This window comes from Thunnus maccoyii, chromosome 6 (assembly GCF_910596095.1).
Source record: "Thunnus maccoyii chromosome 6, fThuMac1.1, whole genome shotgun sequence".
In the NCBI taxonomy this organism is placed as follows: domain Eukaryota; kingdom Metazoa; phylum Chordata; class Actinopteri; order Scombriformes; family Scombridae; genus Thunnus; species Thunnus maccoyii.
In genome coordinates, this window is record NC_056538.1 from 23,793,145 (window position 1) to 23,812,430 (window position 19,286).

General features: G+C 41.5%; 1 protein-coding gene across 2 annotated transcripts in view; it reads left to right on the forward strand.

The window, feature by feature from the left end:
* Positions 1–19,286, forward strand: part of nxn (nucleoredoxin) — a 57,895-nt gene that overhangs the window by 20,381 nt on the left and 18,228 nt on the right. The window contains exon 1 of one of the 2 annotated variants that reach the window (XM_042413361.1): positions 15,056–15,144. The exons of the other annotated variant lie outside the window; for it this stretch is intronic. The gene's annotated coding sequence lies outside the window, so the exon portion shown is untranslated. Of the gene's footprint in view, positions 1–15,055; positions 15,145–19,286 lie in introns of those variants that run through there. 2 annotated transcript variants of the gene reach the window in all.

A 19,286-nucleotide genomic window follows, 5' to 3' on the forward strand; every position in this document is an offset into this window, starting at 1 on the left:
CTTTGACTGACACGGGAAGTCCTCCTCTGGCTTCAGATTTCTGTTGCTAAGGGACCAGACTGGTGGGTTTCTAATAGCCGAGTGGACCCTGAGCAATCTCGGGCAATTACTTCACTTAATCGTTAAGATCTAAGGAAGGGAGGGGCTCTGAGCTGTGAATTCATTACAGGGCTATAGCATGAGATGAGCTGTAGTTATAGAGACATGAGAAAAAAATTGAGTGTGAAAGACATGGAGTCATTACGAGCCAAGTGCTCATGTTCGGTGGAGCAATTAGCGGTTATTGGATTTCTGTAGACCATTATGGAATGGACTGTGGAGGAAAATCAATTATAAAAACAGCATTGCATCATGTCCCTTTTGTTTTTATATTCCATGGTAATTCCATGTAGGCCGGAGGGTTTTTTTTTTTTGTTGTTGTTGTTTGTTTTTGTTGTATGATGTATGAAAATTGCTGACTGAATCTCCCTGTGGAAACAGTAAGTCGATTCAGGATGTTTATGAGCTCATTAAAAATGAAAAAAGGAAAAAAAAAAAAAAAGGATGGCATTGTCAAGTCTGCCGTTTTTCACCAGAGAGAAATGCGTCAGAGTGAAAAAGAAAGTGTCCCATACAAAAGTCCAATCTGGGCTGAACCAGTCCAGGCTGGTACACTTGTTGCTCACTTGGCGGGACCACCCAGACTGATCTGGTGGGCTACACAAGCGAACATTGTATTCCTCTGGGAAAAAGATCATGTAGCACAACTGCTTTCCAGATTCTTTTCTTGCCAGAGACAAAAGGACTAATCAACAAAAAGCTGAATACAGTGTTAAGATACCTAATTGCCCCTAATGTCAAATGATCGTGACTCTTAATTATAAAGTAAGATAATTTTGGCAAGGATGGCAGTGTTGTTTAGCTGGTTTGTCCCAAAAAAGGATATTAGATGGATAGTTTGGTGATCACCTGACCTTTTGCCTGGCACCATCGTCAACACTTTGAAGTTTTGCCAATAGCCAAAATCACATAAAATGTAAAGTTCCCTGTTCCCCAGACAATTAATCTTACAGATGGATGACAAATTGGAGGAAAAATCAACATCAGTGTCTTAGTAAAGTGTGTTCCAGTATGAGCAGCCAGCACAGCTTCAGTGTTCCTTGGCATAGAGCTCTAACGGAGAGATGAAAACCATTCTTTCAAAAGATATTCCTTCGTTTAGTGTTTTCATGATGGTGGTGGAGAGCGCTGTCTATCATTCAAAATCTTCCAGATTGTTGAGATTATGTGACATTTTTACACTCGTCAAACCATTCAGTGACCCCCTCGTCTCCTGTATAGAAGCAGTTGTAATGTTTCCTCAGCTTATTTAGTCAGGTTTTTCCTTTCATTTTGTCACTCCCAAGAACCCAAGAAATATTAATCTGATGTGCAGAATACCATAAAATTTGGACAGATTAACTATTTTCCATTTTTCCACTGACTCTATAAACTTTCTGCTTTTTGGCCACCCTCAGGCCAAAATGTACATATACACACATAATATTTACAATGAAATTTCTGATCCCAGATTCTAAAAAAAACAGCATCTTAGCTACTATTTTAATGACCCTCAAGGCCCTCTTCTAACCATACTATCAGGAGCTCTGTTAGAGCAGAATCCAGCTACTTGAAAGGCAGTAAATTTAGCAAAATCATGAGTATATTTTTGTGCCTCTCAACACTTTCTTATTATGTAATGTACATTACCAGTCAAAAGTTTGGACTCACTATCTCATTCAGGGGAATGGGAACGTGTGTCCAAACTTTTGACTGGTACTGTACTTTATAATTTAGAGCGTCTAGGGGCCTCTACTGGGCGTTGAGACTTTGAGTTTCAACCAGTTCTTTGACCAAGGCAAATGTTTGTTTCACGCTAGCTTTTTTCCATTTTCACATGATGTTGTAATTCAGCAATGCCTTACAGGTTACATGTTACAGTTATTGCAATGACACAGTAAAAACAATGTTAGGACCTCAGGGCCATTTCTTTGATATACTTCATTCTAGTCTCTCCAGCAGAGGCTGAATGAATTCAAGCTGTTTTAAAGTCCTAGAGAAATGACAAATACATTTCCCCAGTTTTAATCCCATGTCCCTGTGTTCATTGTTCATTTAGCTCTTGTTATGTGCCAAATATAGGTCAAAAAAATCAGTATCAGAGTATTTTTACATCAAGATTCCTGTCTTTTCTCTTCCTGTAAAACGGTTTCAAATGTTTGATGACTCATCCTGCACTCAAGGGTGTTTACAAAAGTTCATCCAATCAGATATGACTGGGCAGGCAGCTAGCCACAGCGGTCATATAAAACCGCACTTCACCGTCTGTGGGTGGTAGTAGCTAACAGAGCAATATGGAGAGAGATAGGAAGAGACGTGTGTTTGGATATCAGTGAGCAAAAAACTTTCATTTCCAAAACAATGTGGCTGTTGAGGTCTAATCCATTCATCTCTCCCTCATCCTCCTACTGATCTAACAGGTGAGGGAGGTGTGTGTGTGTGGAGCCAACAGTCCTCTGTAGCTTTTTTAGTGGTCCAATCAAATGTGAGGGATTTGATTTAAATCCCTGATGTAACTTTACACCGTTCAAATATTCCATTTCACTGGGAAACGCGTCACAGAACAGAAGCTAGAGACTCTCTTAACTTCTGTCTTGCTGGGACTTTAAAGTGAGCTGTCATGGTATAGGGATAAATGAAATAGCAGGAAACTTTTCAGAGCCATAAAGCTCGGGGCGAGCAGAAGTGACATGAAGCAGCAAAGAGCAGACTGTGCGGTCTGCTTGTGGTAGGTTATCTGTCAGAAATTATAAATATTATTTGAGCAAACTTGTTTCTACCCCCGGTCATTGCAGTCAGTCATGTGGAGCAGTGACCGCCGAGATCTAGCCCAGTTGTTCTGTTGTCTCAACAAATGTGAGTGAGCGCATAAACAGAGAGCGAAGAGCAGCAGACTCCCATATGGACTCTCTATTTGTAAGAACACCGGCCTGCTGTTTATATTTCAAAGCTCTCAGTTCAGATATCGTCATACTTTTTGTTTTGTCCATTTAGACTGTTTAATTCTCCAGCTGGATCCAAGGAGAAGATGAGTAGTCTGAACTGTAACCGAGCGCTATGCTACAGAGTTTGCTCTGGGTGGAACAGAATCGATTTCACAGTGTCTGTTGATCAGTATATAGCTTATTGTCTGTTTAAATCATCACTGAGACAAAAGCCTCTATGAGCAAACCCATATTCAACACTCAGATTTAGCTGCTAGTTTATGATTGAGAATGCAACCACTTACAAACAGTGCGCTCTGTAGGCCACCACATATACTATGTGTTGGACAGACCACAGTTTCCTGGTTGGTATTTGGCAGCGCGAGAAGCAAAACATGAGCTACATGGGTTTTGATCCAAAGCCCTAAAGCTCAGTCACAACAAGATGGCTGGAGGCAAAAGATGGAATATATTAAGCTCAATCCAGATGAGTGAGGTAAAGCTCAACCCGTAATTAGACTGAGATTGAGAGTGACATTACAGCTTACACCTCTAGATATCACTCAGGGCTACATAAAGACTCAAAGTCTTGAAAAGCAGCTTCAACTGTGGCAATCTCTCCACTTGCCCATTGTGCAACCGTAACTACCATGTTCCACCACGCCAGGGCACAATGCGTACTGGTCATCCTTGTGCACGGATGTCGGTTTCGCTTGTGTCTGGCAGGATGTGTGTATATTCTAGGAAACACTTTGTCCGGTTCCTGCTCGTATGCATTACACCGAGTGCCATTCACAGGCCGGAGGGAGCAGGCAGAAATCTGTAGGTTCACTCAATCCTGTTAATGTGGAACAGCATTTAATTAGATCCGGTCTACAACCAGCAGCTGCATCTGTGTCTGCAAAGTAACGACGCTCTGCATGTCTCTAAACACTGAGGTTAAAGCACCGGTGGCCTTGAATGGACCTGTAAAAGTAAAAAATAGGCTACAGCAACCACACAGTGAGTATAAGTGTAAAGGAACATTTAAGGACAACTTTGTTTGCAGCACTATGGTCTCTCTGGGGATCAGTATGATGTCATCTTAACATCCTTTAACGTGTGACAAGGGATGTTACAGGACATGCAAGTAACTCAATTATTCTGTTGATTATTTTTCAATTATTTGACCAAAAGTTTAGTCTAAGATGTCAGAAAATTGTTCCCAGAGCCAAAGATGATGTCTTAAAATAGCTTGTTTTGTCTGACAGAGTCCAAAACCAAAGATATTCAATTAGAAAAGGTATAAAACACAGAAAGGCAGCAACATCTTGCATTTGAGAACCTGTTAGCGACAGGTTTTTGGCATTTTTGCTTGTTAAATGTCTACTAATTATCAGAACTGCAGGCGATACACTTTCTGTGGATCGACTTTAAGGGATAATAGAAAAAATATATATTTGTAAGGTTTGTAAACTCTCTCATTCTTGGTTTGTTTGCACACAGTCAGCTCAGATGGAGAAATGAGGCTTTAGGAAGCCGCCATTTGTTTTGTTGTATAGCATTTTAAAAGAAAAACAGCACAAAATGTGAAAATTGCCAGAGTTAAATAATCCATCACTTTAGTCCTTGAGGTTTGGCATGGTTTAGTCAAGTTCCCCTGTTGTATTGTTATCACTGTTGCCAAGTCAACTATTTTCACATCAGTGCACACAACTCACTGTCAATCACATCACACCCACAGGAAGAAATGGAAATCTCCACCAGGAAATGTTCCCTCAAATACAATGTTGCCTTACAAATATCGTCTCCTTCAGCCAGTGTAGAAACCATTAAGCTGTCTTTTCTTTTTTCTTTCCCCTTTCTTCTTCTTTTCTTTGTAAATATCATTTTATGCCATCTTGCTGTGGAATACATTTCTCTCTTTTGATATATGGAGGGAAAAAGTGGGATTCGGGTGTTAACAGACGTGATGAATTAGACACAGACACATCTATTTGCAGTCGGTGTTGTTTTCCCTCCGTGTCATTGTTGACTCTGTGTTAGCGCCCTAAAAGGAGAGAAGCCATGCTTCCTGGCCAGGGAAAACAGAGCTGGTTCAGATGATGTATTTTCTTTGTGGCATTTTTGAGAGAAAACTGTGTCACTGACAAATCACACTGGAGAGCAGAATCAGCATCACAATCCAATTTTCCACAGCGCAAAGAACAGGACATACATAAGTACATATTGTCCAGCCCTCCTCACTTTCCATTTCGACTGTGTGTTGCAGAAAAGCATTTAAATGCGGTGTGACTGGCTATTGTGCAGCCCATCACCTTTTCACCCCTCCCCTCCTCCCTCAATTCCCTACCTCTCCAGCACGTTCAATGCAATGGTGGAGGAGGGCAAGATGGAATGGAGGGCTGGAAAGGTGACGAGAGGACTGAGAGATAAAAACCAGGCTGATTTCTATCTTGGTCAAGCTCCAGGCGCTGGCAGCAGCAGGCTACTGCTCCCCCAGCAACCAAGAGAAAAGGGATGAAGGCTGTAATGTGGCAGCACGGATTGATTCTCGTCATAATCTGTTCCTATCAGTTCTAGCGCAGCGCATAGTTTTGCACAGAAGCATTCGTTGCTTTTCAAATAACTGGCTGCCACTTTTCATGCTGGTATGCAATACAACCACATCCTTACAGCCACATTGTCTCATTATTTCCAAACTCTATTCCTGTCTGAGTTGATATGTTGTCTCACAGTTTGGTCCCAATCAGATGGGTTGTGTCTTTATACACCAGGGAGTCCTTTTTACAGTTGCCAGTGAGACGTGGAAAGATTGTGGAGTAGCTCAACAGATTGGGGGGGGGGGGGGGGGGGGATTGAGAAAATATACCCACATGCTGTAGGACTTGAACACCACTTCTTGCGATTGAAAACTAGTTAGCAAGCAAGCAGGGAAGTCTAAACATGTTAAGACTAGCTACTCACATTTATAGTAGTTTTATCTGACTGCAGTTAGCAAAATGTAACTGATAAATGCTTAAAGTTATGTAGTTAGTAATGAATGAACAGTTCAAAAAGCTAGCTAAAACTAATGGATAACAGTTGGAGTTAGCTAAAAGTAAGCTAATTAGATTAGAGTTAAAATAGCTGAAAGTAGTGAATATATGATTGAAACGTTCACCGTATGCCTGTAGTACAAATTCAACCTAAACAGTTTAGAGTTTATATGTATACAAAATATCAGAATCAGATTCATTCATCAAGTAACAAGTACAAGGAATTCAGTGTGGTCCAGATGTCAACAGAGAAAGCAATAAACACGAACATTAAACAATATAAACACAAACATAACAGTGTAAGAAAGAGAGCAACAGTCATTTACAAAGATTGTGTGTAGCGGGGGTGGACTCTGTGCTCGCATGTTGACTTGATTAAAAACTATGTGTGTGGGGGAAAAGCAGAATATAAATAGAAGTATAAATATCAATGTAGATATACATTTGAATGTAATATGTTTGAATGCATATGTTGTGTGTGCCATGACTCTTGAATGTAAATGAACTCTCTCTCTCTCTCTATATATATATATATATATATATATATAGTCAACGATTAAAAAATGAGATTTCCATACATACACAGTGACACAGCATATACAATATGAATTTTGATTGAGATATGGAGGTGAAGTTTTGCTGTGTTTACAGTCTTTTACTGGGGAAAGAAGCTGTGGAGGTGACGGGTGGTCCTGGTTCTGGGGGGTTTCAGTCTGATTTTCCTCTGAGAGGAGTTTACGGAAGAGGGGCTAGCAGGGGTGAGAGGGGTCAGACATGACAGACAGATATTGTAACAATATACACTTTTATACATAACATCCGGTTTAAATGAACACATCTGGACCACGACAGGTGTTGCTGTTGAAAAGTTACTTGAGTACAATTTATTGTGAAAACCTGTCTGATGGTTGTGAAAAAAGCCGTCATCTGGCAAAAAAAACACACACACACACACACACACACACACACTAGCACTTTCTTTGCTCTTAAAGGTTGCATTGACCATTCTTTTCTGAATCCAGACTGGTGATGCTGGAGCTGCAGGGATACACACATGCACACATGCAGGCAGGCAGGCAGGCAGGCTGGGTGGGTGGGTTGGTGGGTGGATTGGGCACTGGTGCTAACTGTTCCGGTGAGACGCTGGTAGTAACCTTCAGGGCGGAGAGGCTGCTCTGTGAGAGTGGTCCAGCTCAGAACAGCAGCGCCTTTTGTGTCTGTCTGTTTCTGACGGTTATTTATAAACCCAGTAAACCAGCAGCACATTCCAGACGGCCACAGACGCAGGGAGAGCTGCACCTCGCCCATGTGTGTCCTCTTTGTCTCCGCTCGCAGCTCAATGGTAGCCGTCAGGATGGGGAATGACGTTGCACAGTGCCGGTCACATCTGGACTAATGAGGACAGTTATTGAGACAAAAAAAGGGCTGGTTATTATCTTTTTTTCCCCCTGATTTGGAGGTGCATGGAAAACCATTTCAGAGTTTTTTTTTTTTTTCCCCCCTGTTTTGGCATTTAATTTGCTCTTGGCTGTTGCATTTTTATGACCGCTGCTTGTGGTCTTCCATGACTCACATTAATGGGAGGGCCTCCTTCCTTGGCAACAGATTCCTCAGTTTAATGTTAGCCTAGTACTGAACTTGACTACTTTGAAAAGTGCAACTCTCTCTCTCTCCCTCTTTGTCCAAATCTCCTGGGACTTCCTCTTTTTGAGTTTGTGGAAAACATTAATCACATTTCCCTGGACAGCTTTTCAAAACCAGCGCAGGACAATAATGCATTCAGGGTTCTCTCGTTAGCAGGACGCCATATTTGCTTTATCTTTAGACTGTGGATCACACTCAGGAAATTGGTTTATAAGGCATTTGGCTTACTCATGTTTCCTTATGTAAGATGCTTGCTAAATTGTTTAAAACACACCAGTCAGTGATGAAGATAGAGAATATTCAGTGTGCTTTTTTTTTTTTACATGCACTATAGCAGCTCAGGAAAGTCATTTCAGGTTCATTCGCCTCTTCCTTTTCTTCCATTTTGTTTTGGCTGCAGTTATGTGCAGGTTTCCCGTAGCTGAGTCCAAAGAACTGTTGGAGGAAGTCCAAGCGGGAAAGGACACCCCTTCCCCACCCTTTGAACCAAACTCCATTTTGCACTCACTACAAAAGGTCACATGAGCTAATGGTCACAACTTTACGGACGCAGTAGTGATTCATTTTCAGTTTTGGATTCGTTTGTTAGAGTTGCATTGTGTTGTGCTCTTCAAAAGATGCTGTTGGCTAACAAATGTTGCAGTATTCCTGTTTGTCATCTTCTCTTTCTGGTAAAGGACTGAAACACAAAGCCGCACTGCATTTTTCTTCCTGATTATTGGCACGCTTTAATGGTTTTCCTCTCCTTTTTGAATTTTTAAGCCTGATGACAAATCACTGTGAGACAGAGGTCTGTGTTGCTCCGCTGTGCAGCCTGAAATGTTTAAAACACAGGAGATGAACTGTTCTAAAAAACAAAGAAAAGTCTCACCATTTTAACTGAGTAAATAATGTCTGTGCAGAAAATGAAACGAGAAATTGCTTATGAGCTGCTCAGATGTCAGCCTCGGTGTCCTGCTATGTATCTCAAACACACTGTCATGAAATTGAGATTAAAGCTTGATTTGTGGGGAAATTAAAGCCAACAGTCTGTTGCAACAGACTGCTGGTTTGATTGTAAGCGCAATAGTAAAGTCAGCACTAACTGCTATGTTTTTATATGGTCAGATTCACACTAACCAGTCTCACAACCTGTGCAGCATTCGGGTAAAATGCTTGTACAGCCTCATTACTTAATGTATCTTTCAGATAGTTGTTTAGGTATGTATAGTTATTTTCTAACAATTCCACATATAGTTTATTTCTAAGTTTATAGCCTTTCAATCTTTTTAGCTTCTTTCTTTTCTATTAACTACATGTGTTCTGTATCTGTTGATCTGGGTGGTGAACTGCTGCATGTAATTGCCCTTACAGGGATAAATAAAGTATTTTGTTGTATTGTATTGAAAATGGGAGAAAAAGCCACTACTGACTAGAGACGGAAAGTAAGATGACATATTATGGAATGTGTGTTTATCCATCAAACATCGCCTCGTTAATGATTTCAGAAGTCTGTGTATTTTTTTTACTGAGATGAAGATAAATCAAACAAAAGTCAACACATAACACCACAGTGTCTGTCACAAACAACAGAGTGGTTACAGCGGCATTTTTCTCCAGCTCTCATTAATCTCTCTCATCTTTCAAATCCTTCCACCATGACAACACTTAATAAGGTATGACTTAGACCTGCTCAAAGGAGGTGTACATCTTAAGTTACATCACTTTATAACACTATGTTGTAACTACCTTGTCTGGGGAAACTCATTTTTTACTAAATTATAGCATTCATAACTATAGAATTTGTCCTGTTGTCTTATTCAGCTGAGATATTCACCATTAAATCCATGTCAAGCTCGTCATTTCTTCCACATTTAATTTATTCTCTAGCCTTCATTGCGAGGCCATTGATTCCAACCAAACATTATCACTCTGACAGTATTTAATTGCCAGTGGCCCGAGCATTTCCAGGCTTTTCAACAGTTAAAAAACGTGAATGAATAATGGATATATGTTGGATTGAGTGGAGGATTTGTGCCTGAGGATTACATCATCTTGTCTAAAAAGCCCTTGAACTGTGGAAATAAGATATCAGAAGAGTCTGTAGGAAGCCAAGGCTTAGTGAGGGCTGGTGACCTCCGCCTGCATGTGTGGGAGGCCTCAGATCTGCGCTGTCAGGCTTGTGGAGCTGAATTACAAACACACCGCTCACTTTTTTTTTTTGATGCAGTGGAAGCTTCAAGCGCAGACACTGGACCACCTGCTTTACCTCTGTTAATGGAAATTACTCCAAAAAAAAAAAAAAAAAAGCTGTAGCTATTTTTTTTTTTACTTGGCTCTGCTTGGCTCCTTGGAGTCTTTACAGGTGTGTACAAGACAAATCCTTCTAAAAGAGGCCCTCAGGTCGACAACATGGGAAGACGGTGAGAAGAGAGATTACCGAATGTTTATTTAAAAGGTTTTTTTTTTTTTTTTCCTTGTAAGGGTTTCATTTAGAAGCTGAGACAGTGGTGTCGGGGCGGATCAGGGGTTGCATGGAGGTTAGGCGTGAACGGATGGCATGAAGGCTGTGCTGTTTCAGCCTGGCTATTAAAGGCTTGAACTTTGAACCAGTGCTTTGCCCTGTCAATCAGCCCTCCACCAGGGCGATGTGACCCTGAAAATTGACTCTTTTAGTCTCTTTCCCTCCTATCTGTCTGTCTGTTTTAACCTTCTTTCACCATCTCCGCTGCTGCTGTTGATTCATTCTCACTGTCAGATGTTTGTTGACAATTATAAAAACCCTCATGTTACTTTCTGTGTTGCCTGTCAACACAGCATTTTAGCAGCATGTAACAGTGAAAGACTTAACAGTGCTTATATGATGTTAACTTATCTTGTGTGAAAAGCAACACAATGCATATCTCATAGAAAAAGTCCCTCTTTAGTTGAGTTAAAACACAGGCATGCTTTTTAAGTGTATATAGTTTCACTACATCAGACCACGCCTGCCCTGACAACAATGTGGTCTCATAAATAGTATCAACTCTGCGATGTAAAGTGACACCAGTCATAAATTAACTCGTCTTTACTGGCTTGACAGGAAAGAGGGAAGGAATTATCACCCAGCCCTTCAGGATAAAAAAGATAGAAGAGGAAAAAGGAAAAAAAAGGGGCTTTTTTTTAAATCTGCTGCCCGTAACAAACAAGACTTAAAGGACTATACTGCCCATTTTGTTTTAAATCTGCAAGTATTGTGTTCCCTGAAAATGAACGTGCAGCGACATGAAACTTGTTTGACTTCGGTAATCCTTCGCTAATAACATTTCATCACTTGCATTATTTTCTCACGTTGTGTATATTGTTGCTGGTAATTTGGTTTTTCAGAAATTCCCTGTCGGTGTGTTCAAGAGCACTCCACAACTGAGATTTCATATTTGCTAAAACAGAAACTTTATAAATGTGGAAAAACAACCAAATTCATAACATCTATTTTTGGCTTATCTGTCTTCCGGATTTTAAAACAAAATGACTTATGAATGCAGAACATACTGTATTATTTGGGAAATTCTTTAGGGCTGAAACGACTGGTTGGTTGGTTGACAAATCGACAGACAAGTATTTAATTTCATAATTGATCAATTGCTTGTCATTTTTTAACCAAAATGCCAAAATCACATAGTTCTAGCTTCTTGATTCGGACAAAACAAGCAATTTAAAGACCACTCTGGGTCCTGGGAAACTGATTTTTACATTTTTCACAGTTAGTTGCAGCCCTAAAATGAAGAAAACTGATAAAGTGAAATACATGTAGTTTGTAGTTAATGGTCTAAAACATGCAAAAACACTTTTTTAATGCCAAAAGAACACTGGGTCTTGCTTGTTTGACCTTCACCTCTGGCCACAGTCTCTATATGAAACATTACAGATATGACAGTATGTAGCTTATTTTGGCTGATGCATATTAATGTAGTGACACAATAATACTCCCTCTCCAGTGCATCAGCTGTCCTGGGAGCTCTTGGAGATTCCCCATGAGAAGCTGAAAGGAAGTTGTAAGAGGAGAAAAAAAAGATACTGTGCTTGCTATGCTGCCGCCACAATCCTGACCCTTAAGTATTTGGAAAATTGATGGATGTTTATTTTGAGGCTCAGCAGGGGTTTGGCTCTGAGCTACACGTCAGACCTTTTTATAACTACTTAGGAGGGGGTGGGGGGACGGTGCCTCATGTCTTCTGGCAGAGCACTTACAGGTTGTTCCAAGGACTCTGCTTGTAACAAAAGGTGACCTGGTATTTGCTGTTAGAGCTCCTGATGTTTGCAATACTCTGCCAGATCAGTAGCATCTTTTTAAATCACTTTTCAAAGCACAGTTGTACAGGGAAGCATTTTTACAATGTGCTTTTATGTCCTGTTTTATTGTTGTTCCAGGCCTGACTGTCTCCTCTCAATTGAATCTTTATTTCCATTGTCTGTCTTTCCTTTTATCTACTCTTTATCCTGTTTTTTTTTTTTTTTTTTTTTAATCCTGGTTTGTAAGACAGTCTGTAGTTGACGTAAATGCAGTGAAATACTGTCCCCAATCTCTTAAAACTCTTAGTTTAATTGTGTGTCTTAAGATAAAACTTCAGGACATTCAAATTGTCAGACACTTTAGCATTTTTTAATTCAAGAAAATGCAACAATTGTTGACTATAATAGAGAAGTTATTCATTTAATAATATGCATAACATAAATATATTCTGTTTAATGAAACTGTGTGCCTGTGTAAAGGGTTTTTCTTTTTTTTTCTTCTGCAGCCCCAGACATGTGGTGCAGCCATGATGGAAATTTGATTTGTGCGATGTTTTGTGAAATACTTAATCTGGATGAAATGAAATCTGAGCCCATGAGGCTCTTCAACAGGCCAATATGGGCAGATTCTATTGGAGAGGGAGCTTAGGGGAGTCTGAATCTGTCGCGGCTGCTGTGAAAAGTGTCAGGGGGTGGGATAAGCTGAGAATAAGGCGTGCGTGGAGTAGGGTGGGGGCTTGTGAGAGATACGAGAGGGGCCCAGATGTACAGCTTGGCTATAAAACGGGCTGGTCTGCAGCGACAGCCAAACAGATGTGACTTTTAATGAGCATAAGCCTAGAGGACGAAACAGGTTAACGGTTGGATATAAAGTGTCACCATGTAACCCAATGTCACCATTTAGAACAAAATCTCACTCAGGTCACGGACAGCAAGAGCAAGAACATCCTTTCCCTCAGGAAATGGGAACCATTGTTGATGTGGCAGCCCACCATTGTGCATCATAGCCCACAGCAGTAGAAACTAGATATTTACTGAAGATTTGGAGGAGTTAGATACACATGGCTATATATAGTTTACATTCGTGTGTGTGTGTGTGTTCACGCGCTGAGGCCTCAGTGTGCTACCTCTGTTAGAAGTCTTTGCTGTTTTATGAGGTAAAGCAGACTCAGGGTGTCATTGTGGTTTATGGGACTCCTTGCTGGCTGTGGAGGGTACAATTGGACAGAAAATGCACAGTACGCCGCCAAGTACGCAGTGTCTCAGCATCGTGGCACTTATCGCGTATATTATACTTTATTGGATGTGGTCAGAACATTATTCAAGATCTAAATAGTCTATCTGGCTTCTTGAGGGTGACAATAAAAATGTGCAGTGGTGTTTAGGACCCTTCACACTGTGGGATTTTGGGCTATCCAAGATGAAAGTTGAAAAAAAAAACCGTGGTGAAATCCTTGGTCGTCAATCAAAAATACTGGTAGTTCAGCAAGTCCACTGAAATTTGAGACCACAGTCTCACTCTTATGACTGCTGCTACGACCCACATTTACTAACCAACAATCATAATACAGAATGATATGAAATTATGCGAAATACACCGGTGAGGTAGCGTAATACTGCTAAAATTCATATTTACCTTAATTTTACCTTTGCAAAATCTGCATTTCATGTTACCCTCTTTTACCCATACCTGGCCGGCTTCACAATCTTCTAAGATTGTTATCACTTGGTATACAGATGCCTTTATTTTGACATGTAAAATCAATTAGTTGTTTGGTCTATAAAATGTCAGAACATGGTGAAAAATATTGATCATTTTTTCCCAAAGGCCTCAACCTAAAATGTCTTGTTTTGTTGCAACCAACAGCCCATAAGTCAAAGATTCAGTTTACTATCAAAGACGACTGAAGAAACCAGAAAATATTCACATTTAAGAAGCTGGAATCAGATGATTTTAGTATTTCTTTTCCTTAAAAAAATACTTAAAACGATTAATGGATTATCAAAGTAGTTAGTGATTCATTTTCTGTCCATCGACTAATCCTTGCAGCTCGAGACATGCAGTCTAAGTATTGTATGTCTGGTTGGTTTCCGCTTGGTAATACAAGGATGCAATGAGATGTCATTAAATCATTTGAATTACATGCATGAAATGTGTTGTCTCGCTATAAATTGGCCAAAAGTGAGCAAAAAAAAAAAAACCCCACACACAACAGAGTGCTAACCAGCCACCTAAATGTAAAGATGTGCTGGATAGATTGGAGCATAAAGAATCCAGAGCTGCCTTGATTATGCACGAAACACTGATAATGTGTCTGAAATGTTCCCCTTAAATTTCCATAAATATTAATGTGTTGTGTTGCGATGGGATCAGGAATTGAGCTGCAGCTCTAGCAGACTTCCCAGGGTTCCCGAGCGAAAGGAGGAGTGGTGGGAGTTAAATACAGGGTCAAACAGAGGTCACAACAGGGAAGCTGTCTAAACCCGACACTCAACCCCCCCCCCCTCTCCGCCAGCGCTCCAGGAAACCAGGGTACCACAGAAACCATAATATGGAGTCTTATTGGTAGAATGAATGCACGGCTGCTGAGTCTGTTTGCTGACTGTAGCTAATTGAGCAGTAAGTGTAAAGAGCACATGCGTGAAAATCAAGTTGTGCTGAAAGGCTTATTCTAATGTGTGTTTTGTCTGATTATTAATATGTAATGGCTTGAGATCCCTAAAGGTATTGCAGTGGCACAGACTTAATGAGGCTATACAAAGTGCTTTTCTGACGTTTTACGGTGTGTGTGTGTTTGTGCATATTTGACTTTACTTGATGCCAGAATCCATCCCATACGGCATTGGATTACAGTTGAGAGAGAGAGAGGGAGGGAGAGAGAGAGAGTGTGTGTGTGTGTGTATGTGTGTTGTATCACCTCTGGCACACACCGTACAAAAAAAAAAGACCTTCCAAAAAATGCACCAGGCTTTCCAAGTCATGAGTTGGCCGACCACAGCAAGCGTATAATGCCCGCCTCAAAGGGTCACGCTAAGGTAACTGATAGAGCAGGTCCAGTTGGTCCAGAGCCAGACCAGCTTTCTATCATCCCTGTCTGTCTGTTAGGCCCTGCAGGCCTCGACTTGATGAGATGCAGGCTGATGGTAGAAGGTGTGAGAAACTACTACCTGAGACATGACGACACAATGTTCACACAACGAGCTTCTGTCATCCTGTGACCCGCGTTGAGGTAAATCATTGCTGCTCACTTGACTCGGTCTTTCAGCAGGATTTTAATGATTGACCTGCAGAGATTGACCTGAACAAGTATGTTGCCTTGACTTCACATAACATCTCATCTAACTCTCAGCAGCAAATATCGACATATTTCTTTAAACTTTGAAAGATTTCCAGCCAGCCGCTTTACATTTTCACATTGTTTTCTGAAAGTATATCTGTCCAAACAATTCTCTCGATCTGCTCGGAATTGTATTATGTTGGTAAAGATCAAATGTTATAAATATGTACGTATAAACTTTTTCCTTTTAATACATCTACTTTGCACTTTTTTGTGAGAGCTTCTTGTGAGTTCAGAAGCTAATTTCATTAGGAACAGTGTTGTCCATACTGAAATAACAAAAGCTATTGTTTTCATAAGAGTTTTCTAGTGATCAGTTGGCTCACGACAGCAGCTTTACCCCATCTACCACCAAGCTGCTCACTGTTTACTAAAGGATGAATTGTTATTTACAACAATCAAGCACGAGGAGCGAGTTCGACAGCAAGTCAGGGTTCTCAAAAATGGATCACATGGCGAACAGATGCTTGAGATCAGATGGTAATCACACATCAACGTCCACACTGCAACACATGACTGATGTTTTTAATTTTATTCTCTTCGGACGAAGAGTGTTTTCAGACAGATGCATGGGTGGATGGAAGGCCAAAGCAGAGAAGGGATGCAATCAAAATTTTTCCACAGTAGTGCAGACATGGCTTGTGTGTGTGTGTGTGTGTGTGTGTCTCTGTGTGTGTGTGTGTGTGTGTGTGTGTGTGTGTGTGTAATAAGTTTACACTTTGCTCTTTGTAATTTATCATAAAGAAAGAGGGATAGACAAGGGAGAAATAAAGAACAGTGAGTGTATGGGGGGCAGGGAAGCAGGCAGACTGGTCTAAACAGCACTGGGAGCGAAGAATGCACCCCCTGCCGTCTTGACCTTTGACCTCGCAGAATGTAGGCCTCAGGGGCAGCCCACGCCTGTAGAGACACAATGCTGCAGATACCTATTGAGCCCTAGCTTTTTACTCCTTTACAATCCCCCCTGCTTTTTTACACTGCGTTCTTCACTACATAAAAACTTCTCGCCACGCAGAGTCCAAGTTTGGATTTAAAGCCTGTATTCAGGGGGTCGCTTTTGTGCCTTCACACAAGGCTGGAGGGGGCGAAACACCCACCACCTCCCCCTCTCCCTCTCTCTGTCTCTCTTTTTCTCTCCACTCTGTTTCTGCCCGGTTATTTCCCCGAAACCCTCTGACGTTCTGGCACCTGTTTTCCTCACAAAACCGTTAATTTATCACTGAATTATTAACTAAGAGCCCACAATGTGTCTGGCACTCTGTGACATGTCCTGACTTTGTGGAGAGGGGAGGGGAAGGGGGAAGGGGTTGCCGTGGCGACGGGGCGGTCTTCATCGAAAAAGCAATTTAGCCAGCGTCTCCCGTCTGCGCGGAGGATCCGCCACCAAAATGGCTCGGCCGAGGAATGTTACGGGATTAATGAAACACATGAGATGGCAGCAACATTTTGCATTGAAGAGGCATGATGTGAAGCCCGCTGTGTGCTCTCGGCTCGACAATTTCGGGGAAGTGCATATCCCCATCACAATGGCTGTGTAGTGCAGGATGAGCCTTCTGTAATGAGCACTGTGGAGTAGGTTGGAGTGAGCGGCCTGTTCTTTTTATATTTCAGAAATATAGCTGCCACTCGGTGGTAGGAAATTGGGTAAATCGTGTGACAACAGTGGTGCAGAAATGAGTGAAAGATGAAGTCATTGTTCTTGTAAGGGATTATGCAAGGCAAAACGATATCCACATGCAAAAGAGATGGTGCTGAGGCATATTAAGAGAGAGGTCACCACACAGAGAAGGGGCAGCGACTGTGCAGCTGTCACAGGCTTTAAGACGTGTATTTCACCACCACGGGAGCCCCGGCGGTGGGGACTTTTGACCGGGTAAAGCGATAGTCGGGTCAGAGAAGCACAGATGGAGGCGCTAAGTAACACACACTAGCTGGGCTGAAGTATGGCTAAGAGGTGGGAGGGGAGGCTTCCCTTTGTAGCCATGAAGAGCAGCAACAGGGTTTTGAAGTGGATACAGGCAGTTACTGAGAGCCTCGGGAGCAGATTGAGCAGAGGCGGGGTGTAGCATGGAGGAATGTAAGTCAAAGCTGGCTGCGGGGGCCCAGCCAAAAGGGAGTTAGAGTACAGTACAGCGGTGTAGTGTGGAGATGTAGGGAGCAAGACAGGAGAAGTTTTCTTTCTCATCTGTCTTCAACCTAAGAACTGAAAAGAAAAATGTTTTAGATTTTAACCTGAAAGCTGCCTGACACATGATGAATGGCGTGTTGATGCTGTTGTGCACTAACATGTTGTATAACCTTAACCCCAAACTCATTCAATCCTTGTTGTCAGAGTGCAGTATACACAGGTGATGGCTTGATTTTCTAAAGACGCTTGCGTCAGCGCCTGCCAAAAGGCAAGTCCAGCCCGGCTTGCTCTCCCTTGCGCTGCTATAGTAAATCTTTATGGTCAGAGATCACACCGCCTGCAGGCAGTCTCAATAAAAAAGTCACAGTAAAAGACAAATGCTTTTGTTGAACATGTCTTGAGGCAGCTGGTGAGTCTATCAGACAAACAGCTTCCCATCTCCCATCAAATGTCTTCACACTAACAACCGAGATGGATGCAAAGCCATTGATCACCTGACTGTTTTCTCTCCTGTGCAGAGATTATCGTGCGAGTTTAAACGTTTAATTTAATTTTATTTCTCTTCTTTTTTTGAGCATTTAAATCAAATCAAACTGGAACGCGATTCCCTCAGTGTCCTCGCGACTTGCTGAATAATGTGGAGCACATTATGTGTTATGTGTGCTGCGAACTGTGCCAATAGAAGATTATATTGGGAACATTTTTTGCCCGATCATAAATGCCTTTGAGAATTTCTGAGGAGGTTAAATTAAATTCCACAAATCTACTTTGTACAGTTATGAATTGTGAATACTGTAGGTTGTTTATCTGGATGCAATTTTCAAGATATCAATTGGATTATCACCATTTGTCCTGTGTATGGTACTCAAGAGATAAAAGACTGCACTGCTATCAGCATCACAGCAGGGTGCTGCTCATGCCCTCTGTTGTAAATGGCTGACTTTCCTTTGTAGTGACACTGTTGTAGTAAAGCAGGAACGGGAGTGTCTGGCAGACGCCTCAGGCCTGATCGGCCCAGTGAAAGCAGATCTGTGAGGAGATAGGCCTTGAACAATGATAGGTGAATTGGGCACATTGAGTGGAGACATTTCTTCCACTCTAATTCTCTCAACAGGGTGACACTCAACCAAGCAGCCACCGCAGAGACCCACCGGTTACTGACAGAGGCCAAATTTCACTGCAGGACAGGGCTACAGGGGTTTCAAATGGGATTGGGCCAAAACTGAAGCAGATGTGTGTGGATTTAAAAGTTTTAAACCACCGGAACCTAAACTAACCTCCTTTTAAACTGCAGAATGTCACCATAAAGTGCAACAGTGCAAAAAGCGTGAAAGCGATCACCACGCATGACATTTAACATGGAAACGTGGACATCTTGGAAGTTTTTATTTTTTTCTTACTCACTCATAGTCTAGAAAGGGTACAGGTAGTAAACTAATGCAGATATTGATCCCATTAAACAGCTACACTTAAAATGAATCAGTATTTAAGATGATATAAAATTTTCCAACCCTCGTAAAGTAGGCCTGGTGTGTCCAAGCATGCTGATCCACTGGCCCCACAGTGGGCTGATTCACTCTTCTTCTGGTTATGGATCTGCAACCATGCGTGATCCAATTAGCATGATGAGCACCAAGCGTAGTGTGAGGCTAATGCCTGCATGTTCAGGAGAGTAAATGGATTGTTAGTATGGATTTCCATTTCCCCCCAGAGTCTTAACAGTTGGTGGGCTCTCTACGGGGGTTATTGGCATAGTTAAACCAGTGTGTAAATATATAGCCAAGCCCTCCTGCTCGGCTATATAGTTACACACTCTGCTGACATTGATAATGAATAGAAGCACCCTTTAGAAAAAGCTGGAAGTGGCAACATGCAATCTAGATGACTACAGTCTATAAGCAGTTTA